This window comes from Oncorhynchus gorbuscha, linkage group LG04, assembly GCF_021184085.1.
Source record: "Oncorhynchus gorbuscha isolate QuinsamMale2020 ecotype Even-year linkage group LG04, OgorEven_v1.0, whole genome shotgun sequence".
NCBI classification, from domain to species: domain Eukaryota; kingdom Metazoa; phylum Chordata; class Actinopteri; order Salmoniformes; family Salmonidae; genus Oncorhynchus; species Oncorhynchus gorbuscha.
The window spans coordinates 50,991,202-51,017,703 of NC_060176.1; the positions used below are offsets into that span (position 1 = coordinate 50,991,202).

General features: G+C 41.8%; 1 protein-coding gene across 1 annotated transcript in view; it reads right to left on the reverse strand.

Annotated features, from left to right (window-relative positions):
- The window catches only part of LOC124034232 (phosphatidylinositol 4-phosphate 5-kinase type-1 beta-like), a 96,088-nt gene extending 70,060 nt beyond the window's left edge, over nucleotides 1-26,028 (reverse strand). Inside the window, exon 1 of the mRNA XM_046347128.1 lies at nucleotides 25,752-26,028. The gene's annotated coding sequence lies outside the window, so the exon portion shown is untranslated. The remainder of the gene's footprint in view (nucleotides 1-25,751) is intronic.
- Between the last annotated feature and the right edge of the window lie 474 nt (nucleotides 26,029-26,502).

Here is a 26,502-nt window from a genome sequence, read left to right on the forward strand (position 1 = left end):
AAGCGAGCGACAGAGAGAGAGCGAGCGAGCGACGACAGAGAGAGAGCGAGCGAGCGACAGAGAGAGAGAGCGAGCGAGCGACAGAGAGAGAGCGAGCGAGCTCGACAGAGAGAGAGCGAGCGAGCGCGACAGAGAGAGAGCGAGCGAGCTCGACAGAGAGAGAGCGAGCGAGCGCGACAGAGAGAGAGCGAGCGAGCGCGACAGAGAGAGAGCGAGCGAGCGCGACAGAGAGAGAGCGAGCGAGCGCGACAGAGAGAGAGCGAGCGAGCGCGACAGAGTGAGAGCGAGCGAGCGACAGAGTGAGAGCGAGCGAGCGCGACAGAGTGAAAGAGAGAGCGCGACAGAGTGAAAGAGAGAGCGCGACAGAGTGAAAGAGAGAGCGCGACAGAGTGAAAGAGAGAGCGCAACAGAGTGAAAGAGAGAGCGCGACAGAGTGAAAGAGAGAGCGCGACAGAGTGAAAGAGAGAGCGCGACAGAGTGAAAGAGAGAGTGTGTCCTGGAGATTAATCAGTGAGTTTCTTTTTCAGGGAGTCTCTCTCTCTTTCCAGCAGCACTGTGCAGCAGAGCGGAGCAGAGATCAACCGGAGTCGAGAAGAGCAGAGCAGGATGGAGAGAGCAGAGCCTAGAGGAGCAGGTCACCCTCTGTGCACACAGAGTCACATGGCCCAAACAAGTGGGAGAGGGGAGAAACACAAAGGGATAGAAAGAGGGACAGAGACACAAGTGTAGCAGCAGCAAGAGAGAGAGAATAGGGATAGTGCGAATGAGAGGGATATAGAAAGAGAAGAGAACAAGAGAAAGACAGAAAGAGGGGGTCGATAGAAAAAGGGAGAATGGTTTACTAAAGTAAGAGAATGAGAGCGAGGTAGAGGGCAAGCTAGATTGCTTCCTTTGGGACCATTGCTTATGAGATTTTACAGCTCTAGTCCTTTCATCAAACCGGGTGTTTGTTTGCCCAGAGTGGTTTCTATGACAGTGCTTTTCTGTCTTGTGATGTTCTGTTTTATGGTGCTCTGTTTGGAAGGGAGAGGAATGTACAACCAGCCTTACTGACGTTTGCATGTGGACTGGGAGACATGAGGGTTTTGATGAGCTAGTCAAGATAGATGTTTAATAGAAAGAAAGGTCAATACAATGCAATATAAAGTAGCTTGGGAGACATTTCTGGATTTTGGCTAGACAGTTATTGGTTAAGTTCATGTTTCTTTGTATGTTATAATAAATCACATTGTTTCAATTATCTCATGCTTTTTTGTAATTGAATACCGTCTCTTTAAGTGATCATGCAGCGGCTCATGCTCACTAATATGGGGTCAATGGGTTTCACATGTTAGAACGCTTGCTGTAACTGTCACTTTTTGTCAGTTGAAGCTTAGCTGAGGAGCCATACAGTTTTCTGACCATGTCCTCATTTTTGATATCCCTGTAGAAATAATTCTACTTATCTGAAGATACTTACAATACCTTTCGTATACATGAAGATCTGTGGATAACTGTACATACTGGAAACCTGTGGGATAAAGTATTTATTTTTTTACTCTTTACGCAGGAGTCTCTGGTCGTTTAACTAAAGTGAGTGATGCACGTCTACCATACAGCCTCAAGTGAAACTATCACTGCACCTACATAAATGCTTAGCCTATAGGGTCCGACAGTGAAAACTATGGCTATAGATAGTGATATAGCAAGTGAAAAGGATATGGCGTAGGGCAGGGGTACTCAAGTACTGTAGTCATTTATCAACCCCCACCTCCCAACCCATTCGACCCTAAACTGTTCACACACCCCTTGTTGCCGTAGAGAAAATGTTGCAATTTTTAAAGGCAAATTTGGTACAATTCTACACATTTAGCATGGGGCAGATGCATTTTCTTCTGTTTAAAAGCTAAATTCCGAATTGACCAGGTTCTGGTCCGGATCCGGACCCGCCAGTTGTGTATGAGGGGCGTAGGGGCTAAAACGTACACGTTACTAGGACACCAGTGTTCTTCTCGTCTCATTCAGCAGCCACACTGGCAAGCAAAGAGAAGGAGGACTGTGTCCACAAAATTAATTAGCCTATACACTCCAAACCATAACAGTCCACCCACTGTCAACAAAAACACATGACACTTAGAGAGAATGAAGCCTAGCCAAGCCCAGCCAAGCCCAGTCCTCGCACAGAGTCCAAGGTCCTCTCTCTCTGCCAGCACTACCTTACAGAGAATAGAAACGTTGCCTTGAGTCGACTACCATAAAGCTGTGTGTTGGGGCATTTAACTGTATATGAGCCCTATTCAATTATACTGTATTAGTTTCTTTTGCACAGCACGTTGTGAGGTATGTTGACTATGCATTTGCCTATAGAGGTATAGAAGGAGGTGACATGATTATTCATATGCATGGAGCCGCTGCATGTGGCCATATTTGTTGTTGTGAGAAGTGGCCAAGAGGGCTCAGGGGACAAGGTCCCATCACTGATCTAGGGACAGGAACTGAAGGACAGAAGGAAGAGAGAAAGAGAAAGATAGAGGAGACAGCACATAGGGGGCTTTCTTTGTCACTACCACCACGGACACACACACACTCCTCTACTTCCTAGCCTCACCCTTTCCTCATGCACACTCTCTCACAACACAGTCCCTTTCTCTCTCTCCTCATCGATCTTCCTTTCAGTCTCCCTATTCAGGGCCCATTGTGGGCCTCTCCTAGCCTTGCCAGGACAGAGAATGGGGAGAGCGGGGGCTCAGCGTGACCAAAACAACAACAAACAACAACATGACCTACAGCTGCAGCCAATCCGAATCTCAAGAGACAAATAACAACGCCACAAACCAATCCCTGGGAAGAGAATCAAACACCAGCCAGAGGCTGCCAATGGAACTGTGGGGCTGGGAAGTGGAAATGAGCCATTTGGAGATCATTAAGATCAAACAGATGAAAAAGTGAATTTCTCCATCTAGATTCAGCTGCTGTTATACAACCAAGAGGACAGAGAGATTTCAAACAGTTTCTCCCTGCTGATAAACACATTTTATTGCTGTAGTTGGAAACTCAGTGTTCAGTCAGTGTTGCCAATTAGAGCTAATGCTAACATTGAATCAGCGCTATTGAGAAATTGCAGTGAAAGAACATGAAACATGACAGTTTTACATGTTAAAGGGGAAGTAAGTAATCTCAGAAGCTTGCGGGATTCCTTACCAACCACAGCTGCAAATCCCAATAAAACTACATCAGCTGTTCCTGACAACTTTGTGATCTCACTCTTCGTAGTCGATGTGATTATGACATTTAAACAGGTTAACATTCACAAGGCCACCGGGCCAGGTGGTTTACCAGGACGTGTAATCAGAGCATGCGCTGATCAGCTGTCAAGTTTTTTCACTGACATTTTCAACCTGTCCCGGACCCTGTCTGTAATACCTACATGTTTCAAGCAGACCATCATAGTCCCTGTGCCCAAGGAAGCCAAAGTAACCTGCCTAAATGACTACCACCTCCCTCTGCAACTGGATCCTGGACTTCCTGACGGGCCGCCCATAGGTGGTAAGGGTAGGTAACAACAAGTCTGCCACGCTGATCCTCAACACTGGGGCCCCTCAGGAGTGTGTACTTAGTCCCCTCCTGTACTCCATGTTCACTGCGTGGCCAAACACGACTCCAACACCATCATTAAGTTTGCTGACGACACAACAGTGGTAGGCCTGATCACCGACAACGATGAGACAGCCTACAGGGATGGAGTCAGAGACCTGGCAGTGTGGTGCCAGGACAACAACCTATCCCTCAACGTGAGCAAGACAAAGGATCTGATTGTGGACTACGGGAAAATGCAGGCCGAACAGGCCACCATTAACATCAACAGGGCTGTAGTGGAGCGGGTCGAGAGTTTCAAGTTCCTTGGTGTCCACATCACCAACAAACTATCATGGTACAAACACACCAAGACAGTAGGGAAGAGGGCATGACAAAACCTGTGCCCCTGCACACTGACTCTGTACCGGTACCCCCTGTATATAGCCTCGTTATTGTAATGTTATTGTGTTATTTTTTTAAATATATTTTTTAAACTTTAGTTTATTTGGTAAATATTTTATTTACTCTTCTTGAACTGCACTGTTGGTTAAGGACTTGTAAATTAAGTATTTCAAGGTCTACACTTTTTAAGTTAACGAATTAGGAATTAAGGAAATGAAACGCTAGCCACTTTAAAATGTCTCTCTATCTTGTATTACTCATCTCATATGTGTAAACTGTACTCCACACTATTCTACGGTATCTTAGTCACTTTAATTGTGTGTAAATATTGCATCACCCATCTCATATGTATGCTGTATTCTATACTATGCCACTATGTTATTATATTTACCTTTATTTAACTAGGCAAGTCAGTTAAGAACAAATTCTTATTTTCAATGATGGCCTAGGAACAGTGGGTTAACTGCCTGTTCAGGGGCAGAACGACAGATTTGTACCTTGTCAGCTCAGGGAGTTGAACTTGCAACCTTTCGGTTACTAGTCCAACTCTCTAACTACTAGGCTACCCTGCCGCCCATCTTAGTCCAATACCGCTCTGACATATAATACCTTTCAAAAGTTTAGGGTCACTTAGAAATGTCCTTGTTTTTGAAAGAAAAGCAATTTTTTGTCCATTAAAATAACATCAAATTGATCAGAATTACAGTGTAGACATTGTTAATGTTGTAAATGACTATTGTAGCTGGAAATGGCAGATTTTTAATGGAACATCTACATATGTGTACAGAGGCCCATTATCAGCAACCATCACTCCTGTGTTCCAATGGCACGGTGTGTTAGCTAATCCAAGTTTATAATTTTCATCATTAGAAAACCTGTTTGCAATTATGTTAGCACAGCTGAAAACTGTTGTTCCGATTAAAGAAGCAATAAAACTGGCCTTCTTAAGACAAGTTTAGTATCAGCATTTGTGGGTTCGATTACAGACTCAAAAATGTCCAGAAACAAAGAACTCAATTCTGAAACTCGTCAGTCTATTCTTGTTCTGAGAAATTAAGGCTATTCCATGCGAGAAATTGCCAAGGAACTGAAGATCTCATACAACATGGTGTACCACTCCCTTCACAGAACAGCGCAAACTGTCTCTAACCAGAATAGAAAGAGTGGGAGGCCCCGGTGCACAACTGAGCAAGAGGATAAGTACATTAGAGTGTCTAGCCTCAAGTCCTCAACTGGCAGCTTCATTAAACAGTACCCGCAAAACACCAGTCTCAACGTTAACAGTGAATTTGCGACTCCGGGATACTGGCCTTCTAGGCAGAGTTCCTCTGTCCAGTGTCTGTGTTCTTTTGGCCATCTTAATCTTTTATTTTTATTGGCCAGTCTGGCATTTTCTTTTCAATGAGAGTTTCAAATTGCTCGGTGTCCAATCACTAAGGAAGAAGGCACGACCAAGCCTCTTTCCCCTCAGTAGGCTGAAAGGATTGGCCATGGCCCTCAGGTCCTCAAAGTTCTATAGCTGCACCATTGAGAGCATCTTTAATGGCTGCATCATCGCTTGGTATGACAACTGCTTGGCATCAGACCGCAGGGCGCTACAGAGGGTAGTGCGTACGGCCCAATATATCACTGGGGCCGAGCTCCCTGCCATCCAGGACCTCTATACCAGGCGGTGTCAGAGAAAGGCCCTACAAATTGTCAAAGACTCCAGCCATCCAAGTTATAGACTGTTCTCTCTGCTCCCACATGGCTAGTCTGGAACCATCATGCCCCTGTACAGCTTCTACCCCCAAGCAATAAGACTGTTAAATAGCTAACCAAATAGATAAACGGACTATATGCATCGACCCCCCTTTGCACTAACTCTTTGGACTCATCACATACGCTGCTGCTACTGCTTATTATCCATCCTGTTGCCTCGTCCCTTTACCACTACCCAAATGTACATATCTACCTCAATTACCTCGTACACCTGCACATTGACTCAGTACTGGTACCCCGTGTATATAGCCAAGTTATCCTTACTCATTGTGTATTTATTCCTTGTGTCATCTTTCTATATTTTTTTCCTTTGTCTCTATGCATTGTTGGGAATGGCTTGTAAGTAAACATTTCACTGTTAGTCTACACCTGTTGTTTACGAAGCATGTATACTCTGGGAATTCTGTGATTTTCTGTAAAGAGCTTTTTAAAGGGTTGTTCAAAGAAACTCAATTGGTGGCTCAGTTGGTAGAGCATAGCACAGTTGGTAGAGCATGGTGCTTGTAACGCCAGGGTTGTGGTATGTATGAAAGATGATTCGCTCTAAGTACAGTTGTCGAAAGATTACATACACTTGTGTTGGAGTAATTTTTCAAACAGTCCACAAATTATTGTTAACAAACTATAGTTTTGGCAAGTCGGTTAGGACATCTACTTTGTGCATGACACAAGTCATTTTTCCAGCAACTGTATCACAATTCCAGTGGGTCAGAAGTTTACATTCACTAAGTTGACTGTGCCTTTAAACAGCTTGGAAAATTACAGAAAAATGAAGTCATGGCTTTAGAAGCTTCTGATAGGCTAATTCACATCATTTGAGTCAATTGGAGGTGTACCTGTGGATGCATTTCAAGGCCTGCCTTCAAACTCAGTGCCTCTTTGCTTGACATCATGGGGAAACCAAAAGAAATCAGCCAAGACCTCCACACGTCTGGAAAAAATGTAGACCTCCACAAGTCTGGTTCATCCTTGGGAGCAGTTTATAAATGCCTGAAGGTACCACGTTCATCTCTACAAACAATAGTATGCAAATATAAACACCATGGGACCACCCAGCCGTCATACTTCTCAGGAAGGAGATGTGTTCTGTCTCCTAGAAATGAATGTACTTTGTCGCGAAAAGTGCAAATCAATCCCAAAATAACAGCAAAGGACCTTGTGAAGATGCTGGAGGAAACAGGTACAAAAGTATCTATATCCATAGTAAAACAAATCCTATATCAACATAACCTGAAAGGCCGCTCAACAAGGAAGAAGCCACTACTCCAAAACCGCCATAAAAAAGCAAGACTACGGTTTGCAATTGCACATGGGGACAAAGATCGTACTTTGTCGAGAAATGTCCTGTGGTCTGATGAAGCAAAAATATAACTGTTTGGCCATAATGACCATCGTCATGTTTGGAGGACAAAGGGGGATGCTTGCAAGCCAAAGAACACCATCCCAACCGTGAAGCACGGGGGTGGCAGCATCCCCAGCTTTGCTGCAGGAAGTACTGGTGCACTTCACAAAATAGATGGGATCATGAGGGGATAAATGATGTGGATATATTGAAGCAACATCTCAAGACATCAATCAGGAAGTTAAAGCTTGGTCGCAAATGGGTCTTCCAAATGGACAATGACCCCAAGCATACTTCCAAAGTTGTTGCAACAAAGTCAAGGTATTGGAGTGGCCATCAAAAAGCGCTGACATCAAACCTATAGAAAATATGTGGGCAGAAGTGAAAAAGCATGTGCAAGCAAGGAGGCCTACAAAACTGACTGTTACACCAGCTCTGTCAGGAAGAATGGGCCAAAATCCACCCAACTTGTGAATTGTGAAGTGGTGATCTTAACTGACCTAAGACAGGTACTTTTTTACTAGGATTAAATGTCAGGAATGATGAAAAACTGAGTTGAAATGTATTTGGCTAAGGTGTATGTAAACTTCTGACATCAACTTAGTAAAATCTAACAGTGAAGCTGGTTTATCAAGCCCATCCATATGTCTATCTGATCTAATTCTATTTTATTGAACTACATCAAACCCAACACTTTCAAATTAATTTAATTTCCAAGTGCATAATATGTACTCCTTATAGAAACACCGATTACATGTAATGTGTATTTCAGAGGACTACTTTAGAGTTGTTATATGCATCAGTGGGTCTGATTAATGGAGTCTGTAAATACAGGATTATGGGTAGACGTTTCAGCCCTCCGCAGTGGCACATCAACTGAGCTCAGAGAAAAGAACTGCCTATGGCCATTAGGTATATTTGTATATTTACTGTAATCCGCAGTATTGCAGCCATTGCAAATTCCTGTAGTTTGCGCGATCAAATACATTTCATAGAACAAAGAGGGTGATGGATAAAGAGTGCCCAGTGCTATCAGGTTGACATCTGCTAGGTGCCAGCCCCTCAGCCTGTGAACACACGCACACAACTGCTGACGGTTCAGCCTGCCTAGTGAATGGCCGCAACACAACAGATAACAAAAACACACCATTCTGCACAATGGATCAGAGTACAGGAGAGCCTAAACAAGGTCTCTATGAAGTGAATAAGGAGTCAAACACAAGAAATCAGACTATAAGTGATAAGACAACCGAAGCCTTCAAAACCACCTGTTTCCTGCCTGAAATCAAGGCCAGCAATATTGTTTGTTTCCCCAAGTGGAAAAGTAAACTGATAAACTCAAATAATTCCATCACTTAAAGAAAGGAATTATTGTCATGGAGGCCGAACCCTCAGCTCCTGTCTGGAAGCTGCCCAAGTCTGGATGTGTAAACATCCCACAATGCAAAAAAAACACTAAATTCTTTGGGGAGTTTTTCCCCCTCTTGCCTCCAAGGTTATTCCTCTTCATGGCAATGAATCGTCCATACATAGGAGAAAACTGGGCCTTTACACAGCGACTGCACATAACAGTACATACATGTATGCCCGTTAAAAGGTAGTAATGGGTAGTAAAGTACAGAATGGAACAGTAGTATTGTAACTCGTGGTCAACCTGTAAACACTATGGTGCAACTGAGAAGTTGAACATAATGTTTAAATGCACGGACTGCAGAAAAGACGACAGAGAATGAAAAGAAAGAGAAACACAGCTCAGAGGGAGGAGGACTGCGATGAAGAAGGTTCACACAAAATACACTAACAATCAGGAGCAAAGTGCCTGATTTCATTATGAAAACAAAACGTTGCTAGCTCTATATCAGGACATCTAAAACCAATGTTCCACCTCTTCAACCCCCACATAAGGACAAGGCGCGCCAGCCAGCCAGTCAGTCAGATCGTGAGTGTCACAGGCAGCAGTGGTTTATCTAGATAAGGAAAGAAAGTGCTCAGTACCCACCTACCCACGGGTTACGCAAACATGTCTCAAATGAGACTTTCATGGTTGCCATTATGGCCCTATGTACCTATCGGGTCGTTCTGTCATTTCAACAAGCCATGAGTCAGACGAGGAATCAAAAGAAATGGTCAAAAGCCACCCACGGACCCCACGCCAATCCCACCCAACAAACAGTATATAGTGTCAGTTCTCTATGTCTGACAAGTAGTATGGAGCTGTGGATCTGAGTATTGTTTCTTCATCCTATGTAATGTATTCCCAGTGAATTTGGTGTTTTTTCCCTGTTCAGAGAAGTCATCTGGATATAACCAGATTGTGACCCCTAGATGGCTTTTCCTGCTATTATTATTACTATTATTATTACTATTATTATTACTATTATTATTTCAATTCAGCCACAATGTTAAAGGCATGGTTCACCAAAATTACATATTCATTTCCTTACCTTGTAAGTAGTCTATGGACAAGGTATGACTGCAACACATGCTTTGGTTTTGTTTAGCATTTGTGGTACAAATCCAGTACAAGTCAACAGAACCTACATTAGCATTTTCACACTTCATATCCAAAATAATATACAGTACCAGTCAAACATTTGGACACCTACTCATTTAAGGATTTTTCTTTATTTGTAATATTTTCTACATTGTAGAATAATAGTGAAGACATCACAACTATGAAATAAAACATATGGAATCATAAAAAAAGTATTCAACAAATCAAAATATATTTTATATTTGAGATTCTTCAAAGTAGCCAAATCAAATCAAAGTTTATTTGTCACATGCGCTGAATACAATACCTTACAGTGAAATGCTTACTTACAGGCTCTAACCAATAGTGCAAAAAAAGTATTAGGTGAACAATAGGCAAGTAAAGAAATAAAAACAACAGTAAAAAGACAGTGAAAAATAACAGTATAACAGCAGGATATATACAGTAGCGAGACTATATACAGACACTGGTTAGTCGGCCTGATTGAGGTAGTATGTACATGTAGATATGGTTAAAGTGACTATGCCTATATGATGAAGAGAGAGTAGCAGTAGCGTAAAAGAGGAGTTTGGCGGGTGGTGGGACACAACTCAGATAGCCCGGTTAGCCAACGTGCGGGAGCACTGGTTGGTCGGGCCAATTGAGGTAGTATGTACATGAATGTAAAGTTAAAGTGACTATGCATATATGATAAACAGAGTAGCAGCAGAGTAAAAGAGGGGTTGGGGGGCACACAGTGGAAATAGTCCGGGAAGCCATTTGATTACCTGTTCAGGAGTCTTATGGCTTGGGGGTAAAACCTGTTGAGAAGCTTTTTTGTCCTTGACTTGGCACTCTGGTACCGCTTGCCATGTGGTAGTAAAGAGAACAGTCTATGACTGGGGTGGCTGGGGTCTTTGACAACTTTTAGCGCCTTCCTCTGACCCTGCCTGGTGTAGAGGTCCTGGATGGCAGGCAGCTTAGCCCCAGTGATGTTCTGGGCCATGTACGCACTACCCTTTGTAGTGCCTTGCGGTCGGAGGCCGAGCAATTGCTGTACCAGGCAGTGATGCAACCAGTCAGGATGCTCTCGATGTTGCAGCTGTAGAACCTTTTGAGGATCTGAGGACCCATGCCAAATCTTTTTAGTTTCCTGGGGGGGAACAGGCTTTTTCGTGTCCTCTTCACGACTGTCTTTGTGTGTTTGGACCATTCTAGTTTGTTGGTGATGTGGACACCAAGGAACTTGAAGCTCTCAACCTGCTCCACTACAGCCTCATTGATGAGAATGGGGGCGTGTGCAGTCCTCCTTTTCCTGTAGTCCACAATCATCTCCTTAGTCTTGGTTACATTGAGGGATAGGTTGTTATTCTAGCACCACCCGGCCAGGTCTCTGACCTCCTCCCTACAGGCTGTCTCGTCATTGTCGGTGATATGGCCTACCACTGTTGTGTTGTCTGCAAACTTAATGATGGTGTTGGAGTCGTGCCTGGCCATGCAGTCGTGGGTGAACAGGGAGTACAGTTGGGGACTGAGCACACACCCCTGGGGGGCTCCAGTGTTGAGGATCAGCGTGGCAAATGTGTTGCTACCTACCCTCACCACCCATCAGGAAGTCCAGGATCCAGTTGCAGAGGGAGGTGTTTAGTCCCAGGATCCTTAGCTTATTGATGAGCTTTGAGGATACTATGGTGTTGAACGCTAAGCTGTAGATAATGAATAGCATTCTCACATAGGTGTTCCTTTTGCCTTGACCCTTCGCCTTGATGCCAGCTTTGCACAATCTTGGCATTCTCTCAACCAGCTTCACCTGGAATGCTATTCCATCAGTTTTTAAGGAGTTCCCACATATACTGAGCACTTGTTAGCTGATTATCCTTACAGAGTAAGGAAACCAATGTAATTTTGTAATTTGGGTGAATTACCATTTGACATCAAACTTTTTTCACTTAATATAGGGTGTCAAATGTTTATATTTTGTCCAATGTGTAAAAGAAGCCGCATGGTTATCAAAATCCGTTCAAAAGTTGTTAAAGAGTTTTTACCCTTGTTGGATGACCAATATTAGGATGACTAAATCAATGGAGGCAAAAAAAAAAAAAAGTGGTCAAAAATCTGGAAAATAGCATTGAGTCAGTTACGCTGAATGCTGTGCGAGAATTAAGGCTAAATGACAGGCTCACCTTTGAATTCATCGTTCTTTTTTGAATCCGGAGGACATAAACAATATAGAGGGGTCATTCTATGAAAATGGTGGCTTTTTGAACAGCCAACTTTTACAAATATAACTTCCTAAAACTTCTCTAAACTTAGTCAGATAATAGTTAGCCCCTTACCAATATAAATGACAGCTTAACATATTTTTATATTTTTACTACATTATAAAACAAAATGCTTGTGCTTACCTTTGTCACTGGTGTTACCTATATTTTAGATGACAATTCAGGCTTTCTAGAATGTCATTTCTCATACAAACAATTTGTATATATAATCAAAAGGAGAAAATGTTCATGATAATAGTAAAAAATTGTTTGGATGATAAATAATTTACTTTAAACATGCGTGTGTAAAGTTATATTGTCTGACATTTTATTGCTTTTTTTTAAACATTAGAAATAATTTAGGTTGAGTCAACAAAATTGAATGATCATATCCTTAAAATGTTTACTAATGAATGTAGCAACAGTTAGCTAGATACAAAAAAACATATTCAATTAAATTGGGAAACTCTGATGCTAGAACACCAATATGCCATACAGTAATACCAGTGACGCAATGTAACACTAGTGACACAATGTGAAACCAATGACAAACATAAGATTATTTCAAACAAATTTGATCAATATATTAATAATATTTTTCATTACGAATAATTTCCTACTCTGTCACGCCTATCCACAAAACTATGTAGCTTGTTAAAACAATATATATAGCAATTCTCGTGCCATGTGACAAATAGTGTAGGTCTACTTAAAGGGATAGTTACGAACTAAAATATTAGTTTCCTTACTGTGTTAGCAGTCTATGGACAAGGTATGACAGCAATCAATGCTTTGGTTATGTGCCTCAAATTCAAATAATTAGCATATGAAACAGTGAACAAGTAAACACTTCCCTGCGCTGTCTGCAGTCTTTGCTTTTCAGCAGCACCTCATTTCGCCATATCTATCAAAAGGAAAGCGATATTATGTGATTACAATATTGAAACAGTAATAAAATGCTAATAATATTTTTTTTATATAATTGTTGAGGGTTTTATAAAACATTACCTTGAGAATTTTTGTGCGGTGTTATTGATTGTCACTGGCGTTATCATCATGTCACTGGTGTTACCAGCAAGAACAGTAACACCAGTGACAATAACACCAGTGACAAATCTGCAGACAAGATGACCTATCAAAGATGGCGGCCACTGTAGCTCAAACCACATTTCTTAAATTGTAAATAAATGACTTTATAAAAAGGGTTGATTAAATTGCATATTTCAATTTCCTTTACTATTATCTGTATAATCCGAGTGACACATCTTAAATCCATGCATGAAATTACCAAGTTAATCATCAAATTGTTAACATATGAAGAGAGAGAGTGCACACCATGTGCTTTTCAAAACAGTCCGGTCTCCAATGAACCTTTGACCCAGGAAGAATTTGGCAAGGATGTTGCATTTTTTCAAAGTTGTGTTTTTTACACATTTTAACACCAGTGACATGAAATGTATGGACAGCTATTACTTGTAAATTATTTGTAATATCAGTACAATCTGAGATGGTGGGTGTCGAAATCTTCTTGTGTTTTTTGTTGGAAAAACAACCCCCATCACTCCTTCAGTGTACTGTAATATGCCTGAGTAGTACAGTGTGACTGTCTGATGATGCTCTTTGACCCAGGAACACACTCAAACCTTCGGACTGAAGAACATTTATATTGATTGCAATCTTTCTCCTATTCATCCTGTGTGCAGCAGAGAAAATAAGTGACATCAGTAGTTCTGAGTCACCAATAGCGTAAAAGCTGGTTTGCTGCATACAGACAGAATTCAGACCACAGTCACTCATCAATGTTTAAGCTAAGAACTGTCATGATGGTTACAACCCTGTATGGTCAGGACTTGAAAATGGTTTTACCTCTGGAACAATGCACATTAAGAAAGCCTATAGCACATAAATAGACAAACCTAAATCAGAAGCCTAGAAGCTCGCTGTCTATCAAATATACGTGGCAGCAATTGAGCCTGTTAGGTTAGACAGAGAATAACTATTATGCGTTTCGGTATACAGGTACGAGCATCTCCAATCTCTATCCAGCTGTAAAATATGACAATGTCGCAGGCAGGCGTGGCTCTGCTCTGGCAAGTCTTATATCAGAATGAGGACAGGAACAGCGCCAGACAGAACACAACTGTTGCTCTGGTGATATTTGTCAAAGGGGACACGATTTGCATGAGCTGCTTTCCCATTCAAACCCACAGTGCCACACTAACCTGACCCTGAGCTGGTCACCTCCACCTAACAGTCAAATCAGTAGGAAACGGGAAGCTCATCACAAAGTCAAGGCGACATGGACCCATTTTCATCCATGACACTGCACCCCTTTTCCATTGTTAGGTTTCCATAGTGGACCCATTTTTCTCCATGACACCTTGTGACTGTTCAAAAACAGGTTAAGGTACAAGCAAAATGCGAAACTAACGGACAGAGATTGCTAATCAAGCTCTGTCCAAGACATCCAACACAGGGAAAACATCTCCTGACACCGTTTATTTGAACTTAGCCTTGTGGAGATGGTATGGGAACCAAGCCTAGATGATGAGTAATGTTGCCTGAGACCTGAAGACTTCGTGTTCGATCCTTAAACTAACGACTAGGCTTAGTGGTCTCAGCGAGCTAACAGTGTAGTGGAGTGCAGTCGACCAGAGTTCAAACCCCAGCCAGTCATACAAGCTTGCTAGAGACAGCGATTCTAGGTACAGTGGGGCAAAAAAAGTATTTAGTCAGCCACCAATTGTGCAAGTTCTCCCACTTAAAAAGATGAGAAATAAGAAAATCCAGAAAATCACATTGTAGGATTTTTCATGAATTTATTTGCAAATTATGGTGGAAAATATGTATTTGGTCAATAACAAATGTTTCTCAATATTTTGTTATATACCCTTTGTTGGCAATGACAGAGGTCAAACGTTTTCTGTAAGTCTTCACAAGGTTTTCACACAATGTTGCTGGTATTTTGGCCCATTCCTCCATGCAGATCTCCTCTAGAGCAGTGATGTTTTGAGGCTGTTGCTGGGCAACATGGACTTTCAACTCCCTCCAAAGATTTTCTATGGGGTTGAGACCTGGAGACTGGCTAGGCCACTCCAGGACCTTGAAATGCTTCTTACAAAGCCACTCCTTTGTTGCCCGGGCGGTGTGTTTGGGATCATTGTCATGCTGAAAAGACCCAGCCACGTTTCATCTTCAATGCCCTTGCTGATGGAAGGAGGTTTTCACTCAAAATCTCATGATACATGGCCCCATTCATTCTTTCCTTTACACGGATCAGTTGTCCTGGTCCCTTTGCAGAAAAAAAGCCCCAAAGCATAATGTTTCCACCCCCATGCTTCACAGTATGTATGGTGTTCTTTGGATGCAACTCAGCATTCTTTGTCCTCCAAACACAATGAGTTGAGTTTTTACCAAAAAGTTATATTTTGGTTTCATCTGACCATATGACATTCTCCCAATCTTCTTCTGGATCATCCAAATGCTCTCTCGTAAACTTCAGGGACATGTACTGGCTTAAGCAGGGGGACACGTCTGGCACTGCAGGATTTGAGTCCCTGGCGGCGTAGTGTGTTACTAATGGTAGGCTTTGTTACTTTGGTCCCAGCTCTCTGCAGGTCATTCACTAGGTCCCCCCGTGTGGTTCTGGGATTTCTGCTCACCGTTCTTGTGATCATTTTGACCCCACAGGGTGAGATCTTGCGTGGAGCCCCAGATCGAGGGAGATTATCAGTGGTCTTTGTATGTCTTCCATTTCCTAATAATTGCTCCCACAGTTGATTTCTCCAAACCAAGCTGCTTACCTATTGCAGATCCAGTCTTCCCAGCCTGGTGCAGGTCTACACATTTTTTTCTGGTGTCCTTTGACAGCTGTTTGGTCTTGGCCCATAGTGGAGTTTGGAGTGTGACTGTTTGAGGTTGTGGACAGGTGTCTTTTATACCGATAACAAGTTCAAACAGATGCCATTAATACAGATAATGAGTGGAGGACAGAGGAGCCTCTTAAAGAAGTTACAGGTCTGTGAGAGCCAGAAATCTTGCTTGTTTGTAGGTGACCAAATACTTATTTTCCACCATAACATTTCTAAAAACCCTGTTTTTGCTTTGTCATTATGAGGTATTGTGTGTAGATTGACGAGGGGAAACCATTTTAGAAAAGGTCTGTAACGTAACAAAATGTGGGAAAAGTCAAGGGGTCAATACTTTTCCGAGTGCACTATTCAGTGACGTACCACACTGGCCTAGTTCAGACTCCACAATCTTGACTGTGTTATATTCAGTGTTTCCTGACAGCCTGAGTAGGAAAAACTACGGGCCCTATTAGGCTATATAGCCGAAGACTCGGCCCTGGCCTAGCTTATTACTAAGGCATAATTTTTTTCTGTTAAGGTCACATGGTCAGGAACAACTCTTAGTTATGCTGATTTAGTCAAACATGTAGCCTCACTCACTGCCCAGCACATTAACAGGGCTCTTTGCACGAGTGTGCTACATTCCTCCCCAGTGCTGAGAGCCGCTAGCAGACAGACCATCCCCTACTGAAAGTCACTCTGTAATGCAGAAAAACACTGGGCTGGATGTGTGAAATACAGTGCAATCGGAAAGTATTCAGACCCCTTGACTTTTTCCACATTTTGTTACGTTACAGCCTTGTTATAAAATGGATTCAATAGTTGTTTGTCCTCATTAATCTACACAAAATACCCCATAATGACAAAGCAATAACTTTAAAAAATATATATTGTTGCAAACTGAAATATCACATTTACATGAGTAGTCAGACCCTTTACTCAGTACTTTGTTGAAGCACCTTTGGCAGCAATTACAGTCTTCTTGGGTATGATGCTTCAAGCTTCGCACACCTGTATTTAGGGAGTTTCTCCCATTCTTCTCTGCAGATCCTCCCTCTCAAGCTCTCTCAGGCTGGATGGGGAGTGTCGCTGCACAGCTATTTTCAGATATCTCCAGAGATGTTTGATCGGGTTCAAGACCAGGCTCTGGCTGAGCCACTCAACGACATTCAGAGACTTGTCCCGAAGCCACTCATGCGTTGTCTTGGCTGTGTGCTTAGGGTCCTTGTCCTGTTGGAAGGTGAACCTTCACCCTAGTCTGAGGTCCTGAGCCCTCTGGAGCAGGTTCATGATCTCTCTGTACTTTGCTCTGTTCATCTTTGCCTCCATCCTGACAAGTCTCCCAATCACTGCCACTGAAAAACATCCCCACGGCATTATGCTGTCACCACCATGATTCACTGTGGGGATGGTGCCAGGTTTCCTCCAGACGTGAAGCTTTGCATTCAGGCTAAATAGTTAAATCTTGGTTTCATCAGACCAGAGTATCTTGTTTCTCATGGTCTGAGAGTCCTTTAGGTGCCTTTTGGCAAACTCCAAGCAAGCTGTCAAGTGCCTTTTACTGAGGAGTGGCTTCTTTCTGGCCACTCTACCATAAAGGCTTGATTGGTGGAGTGCTGCAGAGATGGTTTCCCTCATAGAAGGTCACCTCCCTGACCAAAGCCCTTCTCCCCCATTTACTCAGTTTAGGAAAAGTCTTGGTGGTTCCAAACTTCTTCCATTTAAGAATGATGGAAGCTACTGTGAGGACCTTCAATGCTGCAGACATATTTTGGTACCCTTCCCCAGATCTGTGTCTCGACACAATCCTGTCTCAGAGCTCTACGGACAATTTCTTCGACCTCATGGCTTGGTTTTTGCTCTGACCTTATATAGAGAAGGTGTGTGCCTTTCCAAATGTCCTATCAATTGAATTTACCACAGGTGGACTCCAATCAAGTTGTAGAAACATCAATGGAAACAGGACGCACACAAGATCATATTTCGAGTCTCATAGCAAATGGTCTGAATACTTATATAAACAAGGTTTTTTTTATATACATTTCCTAAAATTTCTAAAAAAACGTTTTGCTTTGTCATTATGGGGTATTGTGTGTATATTGATGAGGGAAAAAATATTTTATACATATTAGAATAAGGCTGTAAGGTAACATTTGGAAAAGCACTGTATGTGCACTCGGGCATTTCCTATTATAAGAACCCTTGAGCACTACCATGTGCAGTTCATAGGAGTAGGGTTGCATAGGAGTAGAGTTTTTTGCTTAAATTCATCAAAAACAAGTTAGCTTATAACAGTGAACCTTTTTGTGGTATACACATAAGCCAAATCTAGGTCTTGTGACATATTTTGGTTAAACTATCCCCAATTCAATAAAATTGTAACCCTCTGCATGCACAGTGCATTCTTCCATCACATGTGCAGTACACTTTTCCATCACATGTACAACTGATTCTCAAAATCTTGCACACTAATGAGATGCTATTGAGCCCACACTACTACACTGTCTGAGCCTAGGACTACATGCTTTCTGGTAAGTCTAGATTACAATACTGGGTGGGGTGAATATATTTAATTTGACATATGTGATTTTTTGTCAACTTGTGAATAGTAGCCTACAGCATTTCTAACTTTCTGCTAATTCTGCTAGTTAGTTTTTGCTACCATGTGGGTTTTAGCTTGCTTGAGACTGCTAACTGAGGAGTGTTAATTCACCTGTTTCCATACATGTTTCATTTTAAAAATGTATCTTACAAAGGAGTTGTTTAATCTAACTGCTTAACTATTTATCTGTACATGGAATTGTATTTGTTTTTTTTCTCATCTTTACAGGAAAATGACACAGGCACTATCTGATGTGTGGCTGCTTGGTCTAAAGTGGAGGAGTCCTACACCCATTGGCTGTGCTGCTCATGCATTGAATCTGCTCCTGAAGGACATCATAGCACTGAAAACAATGGATTCACTCTACAAGAGAGCCAAGGAAATGGTTTGGTATGTGAAGGGTCATCACGTTATAGCAGCAATCTACTTCACCAAGCAAAGTGAGAAGAATAAGAGCAACACATTGAAGCTGCCCAGCAACACCCGTTGGGGTGGTGTGGCCATCATGTTTGACAGTCTCTCCAAGAAATGGCCATATCACAGTCTGCCGATATGGACAGTCCCATCAAGAGGATCCTCCTGTATAATGTATTTTGGGAGAGGGTGGTAAGCTGCCCGAAACCTATAGCAGTAACCATTGCACGGATTGAGGGAGACAATGCCATCCTGTATGATGTTCAGGCTCTGCTTGCAGATGTAAGAGAAGAAATCGGTTTCGGCCATGCCCACTTCACTGTTGGTCCAAGTAGAGGAAACTGCAGTTCTGAAATACATTAAAAAGCGTGAAGACTTATGCCTGAAGCCCATACACGCCACAGCGTACATGTTAGACCCAAAGTATGCTGGCAAGAGCATCCTGTCTGGTGCAGAGATCAACAAGGCCTATGGTGTCATCACTACCGTGTCTCGCCACCTTGGCCTGGATGACGGCAAGGTTCTTGGCAGTCTGGCAAAGTACACTTCCCAGCAAGGGCTTTGAGATGGAAATGCAATATGGCAGTCGTCCCAACATATCTCATCAGCCACCTGGTGGAAGGGACTTTGTGGATCTGAGGCTCTTTCCCCTGTTGCCTCCATCCTCCTCCAAATCTCACCAACATCAGACACCTCAGAGTACAACTGGTCCTTGTTTGGAAAAACACACATCAAAGCACAACAGGCTGACCAATACAAGGGTTGAAAAATTGGTGGTCTGACAATGAGTTATCATCAACAAGGTTGGAACGTGACAGTGAAGATGAGGCCTCTGAGACATTGAGGAGGTCCAGGGAGAAGACATGGAAGCCTGAGAGGAAGACCAAAGCTTTAGTTTCTAAATTATAATTTTACAGATGTTGAAAACATTTTTGGGAGATGCGAAGGATCATTGGGGATCATTCAATGTTCCCTTTCTTTTGTTGTTCAGTGAAATCCTCCCATGTGAAGAGTCAACTCATTTAATTAAAGTTGTATTCGTAACTAAATTGTTTTATTTATTTCTATTTGAAGGATTTAAATTTGCATTAACATTTGCAATTACGTCTACTTATGATAAGGTAAAAGGTTTATGTTTCTGCCTCCATATGACATGATAAATATATCCAATGCAAACATCTACATTTAAATAGTATTAATTTGCATATATTCCCGTTAACTCACACGGAAAGTTTCCACTTCTGAATATTCCCCAAATTGTGCCCTACATAGGAGCATGTCAATTTGGGTGTCAAATGAAAGCTAAAAGTCCATTATTTTTTAATAAAGGAATATGTGGACACACCTACTCATTCCAGGGTTTTTCTTTATTTTTTATTATTTTCTACATTGTAGAATAATAGTGAAGAAATGGAATAACGCATATGGAATCATGTAGTAACCAAAAAAAGTGTTATACAAATCAAAATAGATTTGAGATTCTTCAAAGTAGAGGTTTGACAACTATGCCGCATAAAATTCAAGCTAGTTGGAAACAGATTTACAAGCATCTAGTGGTCAGAACCTGGTAATATCAGTTTTGCTGAAAAGACATGGAACAACTCTTGTTACGTCTGTGAATTTTCAGAATCCTCCCTCATAAGGAAGATATTTTTTTTAATTATCTTAAAGATATGTGGGTTTTTGGTAACAAAATGACAAGACACTAGTTAATATTTCTTAAACTTACAGTAGGCTAATAATTTATGCAAAACGAAATATACATGTTGATATTAGTTGGCAGGGGCCTTCAACATTATTGTGTTTGATGTATTTCTAATACCTTTTAAGACTTTTTTTAGAAAATGTTTTTAAAGACCCCTTTTCCATCTGTGTGAAAAGAAATCAAAGCCTTTGCTTATTCCTAATTTTAGGATTGAAAATGGTTCAAAAACATATATATGCCTTCATTTCCCTAAACTATAGACTCTTAGGCTTTAATTTGACACCACATTTGATATGCTCCAAAAAACTTCACATTGGTGCTCATGGGTCCTTTTACATGGAAATTACCATTGGCTATAATGGGAAATCAATCATTGTAGTCACAAATCACAGTTGGGTCACCTGCTACTGTCCTTCCACTGGCATACTGTTATGTTCAGCTCATAACTGCTGGTAAAAGCAAGACTGAAAACAGTCTGGACAACCCCTCCCTCTCAATCTTCTCTCTCTCTCCGGTTAATGTCACCTCTCACAGCTCTTACCGACACCTACCACCTACCCTCTTTCCATTTACTGTAACAAGCATCCTCACCCACTGATCACAAACCGACACCGGATGTCCATCAACGTTGAAAAGTAGTTCATATTTGGTCAGTACGCCTTGGCCGGACCAAATCTGAACAGGTCATAGACGTCTATGTTTCACAAGTTTAGACAGCACAGAACAGTATGGAAAAGTACAGTACAGTATAATAGAGCACACTAGAGTACAGTATAATGTACTATACTGTACATACACTACATGACCAAAGGTATTGAGACCTGCTCGTCGAACATCTCATTCTGAAATCATGTGCATTAATATGGAGTTGGTTCCCCCTTTGCTGCTATAACAGCCTCCACTCTTCTGGGAAGGTTTTCCACTAGATGTTGGAACATTGCTGCGGGGACTTGCTTCCATTCAGCCACAAGGGCATTAGTGAGAGAGGGCACTGATGTTGGGGGATTAGGCCTGGCTTGCAGTCGGCGTTCCAATTCATCCCAAAGGTGTTCGACGGGGTTGAGGTCAGGGCTCTGTGCATGCCAGTCAAGTTCTTCCACACCAATCTTGACAAATAATTTCTGTATGAACCTCGCTTTGTGCACTGGGGCATTGTCATGCTGAAACAGGAAAGGGCCTTCCCCAAATTGTTGCCACATAGTTGGAAGCACAGACTTGTCTACAATGTCATTGTACGCTGTGGTATTAAGATTAGCTTTCACTGGAACTAAGGAGCCTAAACCATGAAAAACAGCCCCAGACCATTATTCCTCCACCCACTAAACGTTACAGTTGGCACTATGCATTGGGGCAGGTTGCGTTCTCCTGGCATCCGCAAAACCCACATTTCCACTGCTCCAAAGTCCAATGGAGGTGAGCTTTACACCACTCCAGCTGACGCTTGACGGTGATCTTTTGCTTGTGTGCAGCTGCTTGGCCTTGGACACCCATTTCATGAAGCTCCCGATTAACAGCTTTTGTGCTGAAGTTGCTTCCAGAGGCAGTGTTCCAACTTAGGACAGATGATTTTTACGCGCTACGTGCTTCAGCACTCGGCGGTCCCACTCTGTGAGCTTGTGTGGCATACCACTTCGCGGCTGAGTCGTTGTTGCTCCTAGACATTTTCACTTCACAATAACAGCACTTACAGTTGACCGGGGCAGCTCTAGGATGGCAGATATTTGACAAACTGATTTGCTGGAAAGGTGGCATCCTATGAGGGTACCACGTTGAAAGTCACTTAGCACTTCAGTAAGGCCATTCTACAGCCAATGTTTGATTGGCTGTTTGCTCGATTTTATACACCTGTCAGCAACGGGTGTGGCTGAAATAGCCAAAGCCACTAATTTTAAGGGGTGTCCACATACTTTTGAATATATAGTATATCTACTTTACTGTACTCTACTGTACTGCACTTAACTCTATTGTGCTGTGATGTCTATATTTCACACGTTTGGATGTCTATGATTGGTTCAGATTTGGTCTGGACCAACCAAATGTAGTCTTGTTTAGGGGTAGAATAATACTCAGATATGCAAAATAAGGATATATAGCACATTTCTACCTTTGTGTACATATTTAGGATTCGTTACCATGAAGAGAATGATATTCATATCCATAATTATGCATTTCTGTACAGTACAGATCAGGGACCCATGATGTAATTCCATTACTGTAATTCTGTAACTGGATGTAAATCCACTTCACCTACTGTAGTTCAATAACGAAAATAATATGTTTTCATACTCAAGGTGTCATGTCATAGCTGACACCCCATTCTTTCTGCAGACATGTTTTTGAATCTTGATTCAGAGCAGATATTTAACAGTTTTTTGGAAAACGTGGTCACGTAAAAAACAGAGGGAGATTTTACCTTCATTCTGATACCAAACTTTGCATCTGCACAGTTCTTACAGTAAATGCGTTTTTGTGAAATGTTGTGTAAATTGTTCAAAGTAGTCCTTGTGAATAGAGTTGTATGGTTTGTTCAACTTTTAGCTATATCATGTAGAATAGATTTAAATAACAGCTATGGTGGTAATAGTAGTACAGTTTGTGTAATGTGTTTTATTTAGTAGGGGATTTTTCAGTTCAGATTCTTTCTAATTAAATTGCATATAGTCTATAAAAAAGTACAGCCATTGCTCAATTCTGTGGTAATAGTTTTTTTTCACGAGAAATCAAAAAGGGCTGTGTGTAACCAACCACACACATGTATGAACGCAAGAGGAAGTTCCCTATTGGTCAAATTCTATATCCTACTGTAAATAAAACAAATTGTATTTATTATGGATCCCCATTAGCTGCTGCCAAGGTCCAGCAAAATTCAGGCAGTTATACAATTTAAAAAAATATTACAATACATTCTTTACAGAATTCACACTACACCAAGTGTGTGCCCTCTACTGCGTGCATCAGTTTCCTGATGTGGAATAGAGTTCCATGTCGTCAAGGCTCTATATAGTACTGTGCGCCTCCCAAAGTCTGTTCTGAACTTGGGGACTGTGAAGAGACCTCTGGTGGCATGTCTTGATGGGTATGAATGGGTGTCTGAGCTGTGTGTTAGTATTTTAAACAAACAGCTCGGTACCTTCAGCTTGTCAACACCTCTTACAAAAACAAGTAATGAGGAAGTCAATCTCTCTTCCACGTTGAGCCATGAGAGATTGACATGCATGTTATTAATGTTAGCTCTCTGTATACATCCAAGGGCCAGTCGTGCTGCCTTGTTCTGAGCTAACTGCAATTTTCCCAAGTCCCTCTTTGTGGCACCGGACCACACGGCTGAACAGTAGTCCAGGTGCGACAAAACTAGGACCTGAGGGACCTGCCTCATTGATAGCGTTGTTAAAAAGGCAGATCAGCGCTTTAATATAGACAGACTTCTCCCCCATCTTTGCTACTATTGTATCAATATGTTTTGACCATGACAGTTTACAACACAGGGTTACTCCAAGCAGTTTATAGTCACCTCAACTTGCACAATTTCCAAATGATCCATTACGAGATGTAATTGAGGTTAAGTGAATGATTTGACCCAAATGCAAGGCTTTTAGTTTGAAATATTTAGGTCTAACTTATTCCTTGCCACCCATTCTGAAACTAACTGCAGCTCTTTGTTAAGTGTTGCAGTCATTTCAGTCGCTGTAGTAGCTGACGTGTACAGCGTTGCATCATTCGTATACATAGCCTTACTCAAAGCCAGTGGCATGTCATTAGTAAAGATTGACAAAAGCAAAGGGCCTAAACTGCTACACTGGGGAATTCCTGCTTCTACCTGGATTATGTTTGATAGGCTTCCATTAAAGAACACCCTCTGTGTTCTGTTAGACAAGTAACTCTTTATCCACATTATAGCACGGGGTGTAAAGCCTTAACACATAAGTTATTTCCAGCAGCAGACTATGATCGATAAAGCTGCACTGAAGTCTAACAAGACAGTCCCCACAATCATCTTATCATACATTTCTCTCAGCCAATCACCAGTAATTTGTGTAAGTTTTTTTATTATTTTTATTTGACCTTTATTTAACCAGGCAAGTCAGTTAAGAACACATTCTTATTTTCAATGACGGCCTGGGAACAGTGGGTTAACTGCCTGTTCAGGGGCAGAATGACAGATTCGTACCTTTTCAACTCGGGGGTTTGAACTCACAACCTTCCGGTTACTAGTCCACTAGGCTACCCTGCCGCCCCCGTGCTTGTTGAGTGTCCTTCCCTATAAGCGTGCTGAAAGTCTGTTTTCAATTTGTTTACTGGGAAATAGCCATGTATCTAGTCAAAAACCATTTTTTCCCAGAAGTTTACTAAGAGTTGGTAACAGGCTGATTGGTCGATTATTTGAGCCAGTAAATGTACTATTCTTGGGTAGCGGAAGGACTTTAGCTTCCCTCCAGGCCTGAGGTCACACACTTTCTAGTAGGTTTAAATTGAAGATGTGGCAAATAGGAGTAGCAATATTGTCCTCAATCATTTTACATCCAGAATGTCAGACCCCGGTGGCTTGTCATTATTGTTGATAGACAACCATTTTTTCAGCTCTTCCACGCGAATTCATTATTCCACAGAATTCATTAAGGTGACCTGCTAAAAAGTATTATATAGTGTGTGTATCCCTGAGGATGCCAGGTGTTGAAACGTCCCAGGCTTCCCAGAGTCCTTGGAACACTGAGAAAGGTCCCCAACCTCAACCAACCAATATTGATAACATAATGGATCTCACCAGTAAATTGGTAGGCTTATTTTCCAGAAATCAACAACAGAAATGGGCTATTCAGCACAAACCCTGTGATCATCAATATGAGAGTCTAGCCTATTAATCACCAATGGCAACTTTAACGTGTTCAAGAACTGATACCTGGAGCCATTGCTACATGAAGGCTAACACCATGGCGCCACTTCCTCGCAATATTACGTAATTTCACACTTTTCTGAATAAACGGTTTCTCAGAGTAGCACATCAACAGCTAGTAGTAAACCTTGCCATCATACTGAAGATAAATTAAAGTTAGCCTTGTAAATTGGGGTGCACTGAAATGTTTTATTTTGCAGGCCATTGGTAAACAAGTCCTGGTGTTCTCATCAACATTTCACTGTATTAGTTGGTGGTCACGAAACGGGGTCAAGGTTATGTTATGTTGCATTTCCAGGCTTGACTATTTTAGTAATTTAACACGTCCTTGCCCTACTAGGTAGCCGCTTAATCTTCGACTGACAAAAACACCTTTACCAGCAATTGCTGAAACGTCTCATGTCATGTCACCTGACCAATATGGCACAACTCAAATGGATACTTCAACGGACAGGTAAATATCACAATTATCAAGAATAACACATCAAACTTACCAGCTGTTCTTCCTCGTTTGGGTAGCGAAATTGATCTCGTCTTTCCGTGAGATTTCAGGGAGTATTCCAGTCCCCTTTAGGCAATAATTAGAGAGCGTAAGCAGCAGTGAGTGCGGCTCCCTGCGTACGGTAGTCTATGCTGTATCTGGCTCCTGACAAGAGAGGTAGACTTGGGTACACACAGCTCTCATTCTCCGCCTCTCAGCATAACCAGGCATTCAGTGCACCAACCTACTCTGCTGTAATGCAGAACTTGTATAAGCAAGCCATCTACAGGGCAGTGATGGTAGGCTTCAGAAGGTTTGACTTTCACCACTGATCTCCTTGCTGGTGTATGGTGCATTTCATTATGGGGAATAACGCCATCTAGTGGCTGACAACTACTGTTGCATTTCGAATGTCTACCAACAAAGTTGTACAATTCAATGGCTAAATAATAATAATAATAATAATATATGCCATTTAGCAGACGCTTTTATCCAAAGCGACTTACAGTCATGTGTGCATACATTCTACGTAGAAAAGGGTTCATTATAAACGGACATGCCCAAGACTAGTCCTTGATCATGACTCTCAGTTCCATTACACATAAGTAATTGGATGAAGACGTCTTATGTATGGGGGAGTTTTGTTAAGAGCAGCAACACTCAATTTGAATATTAACAACCATCGCTTGCGGTACTGTTTTGGAAGCATAGGGACCTTATCTTTAATATCAGCGAGAAAGTATTTTCAAAAAACAAAATGTTAT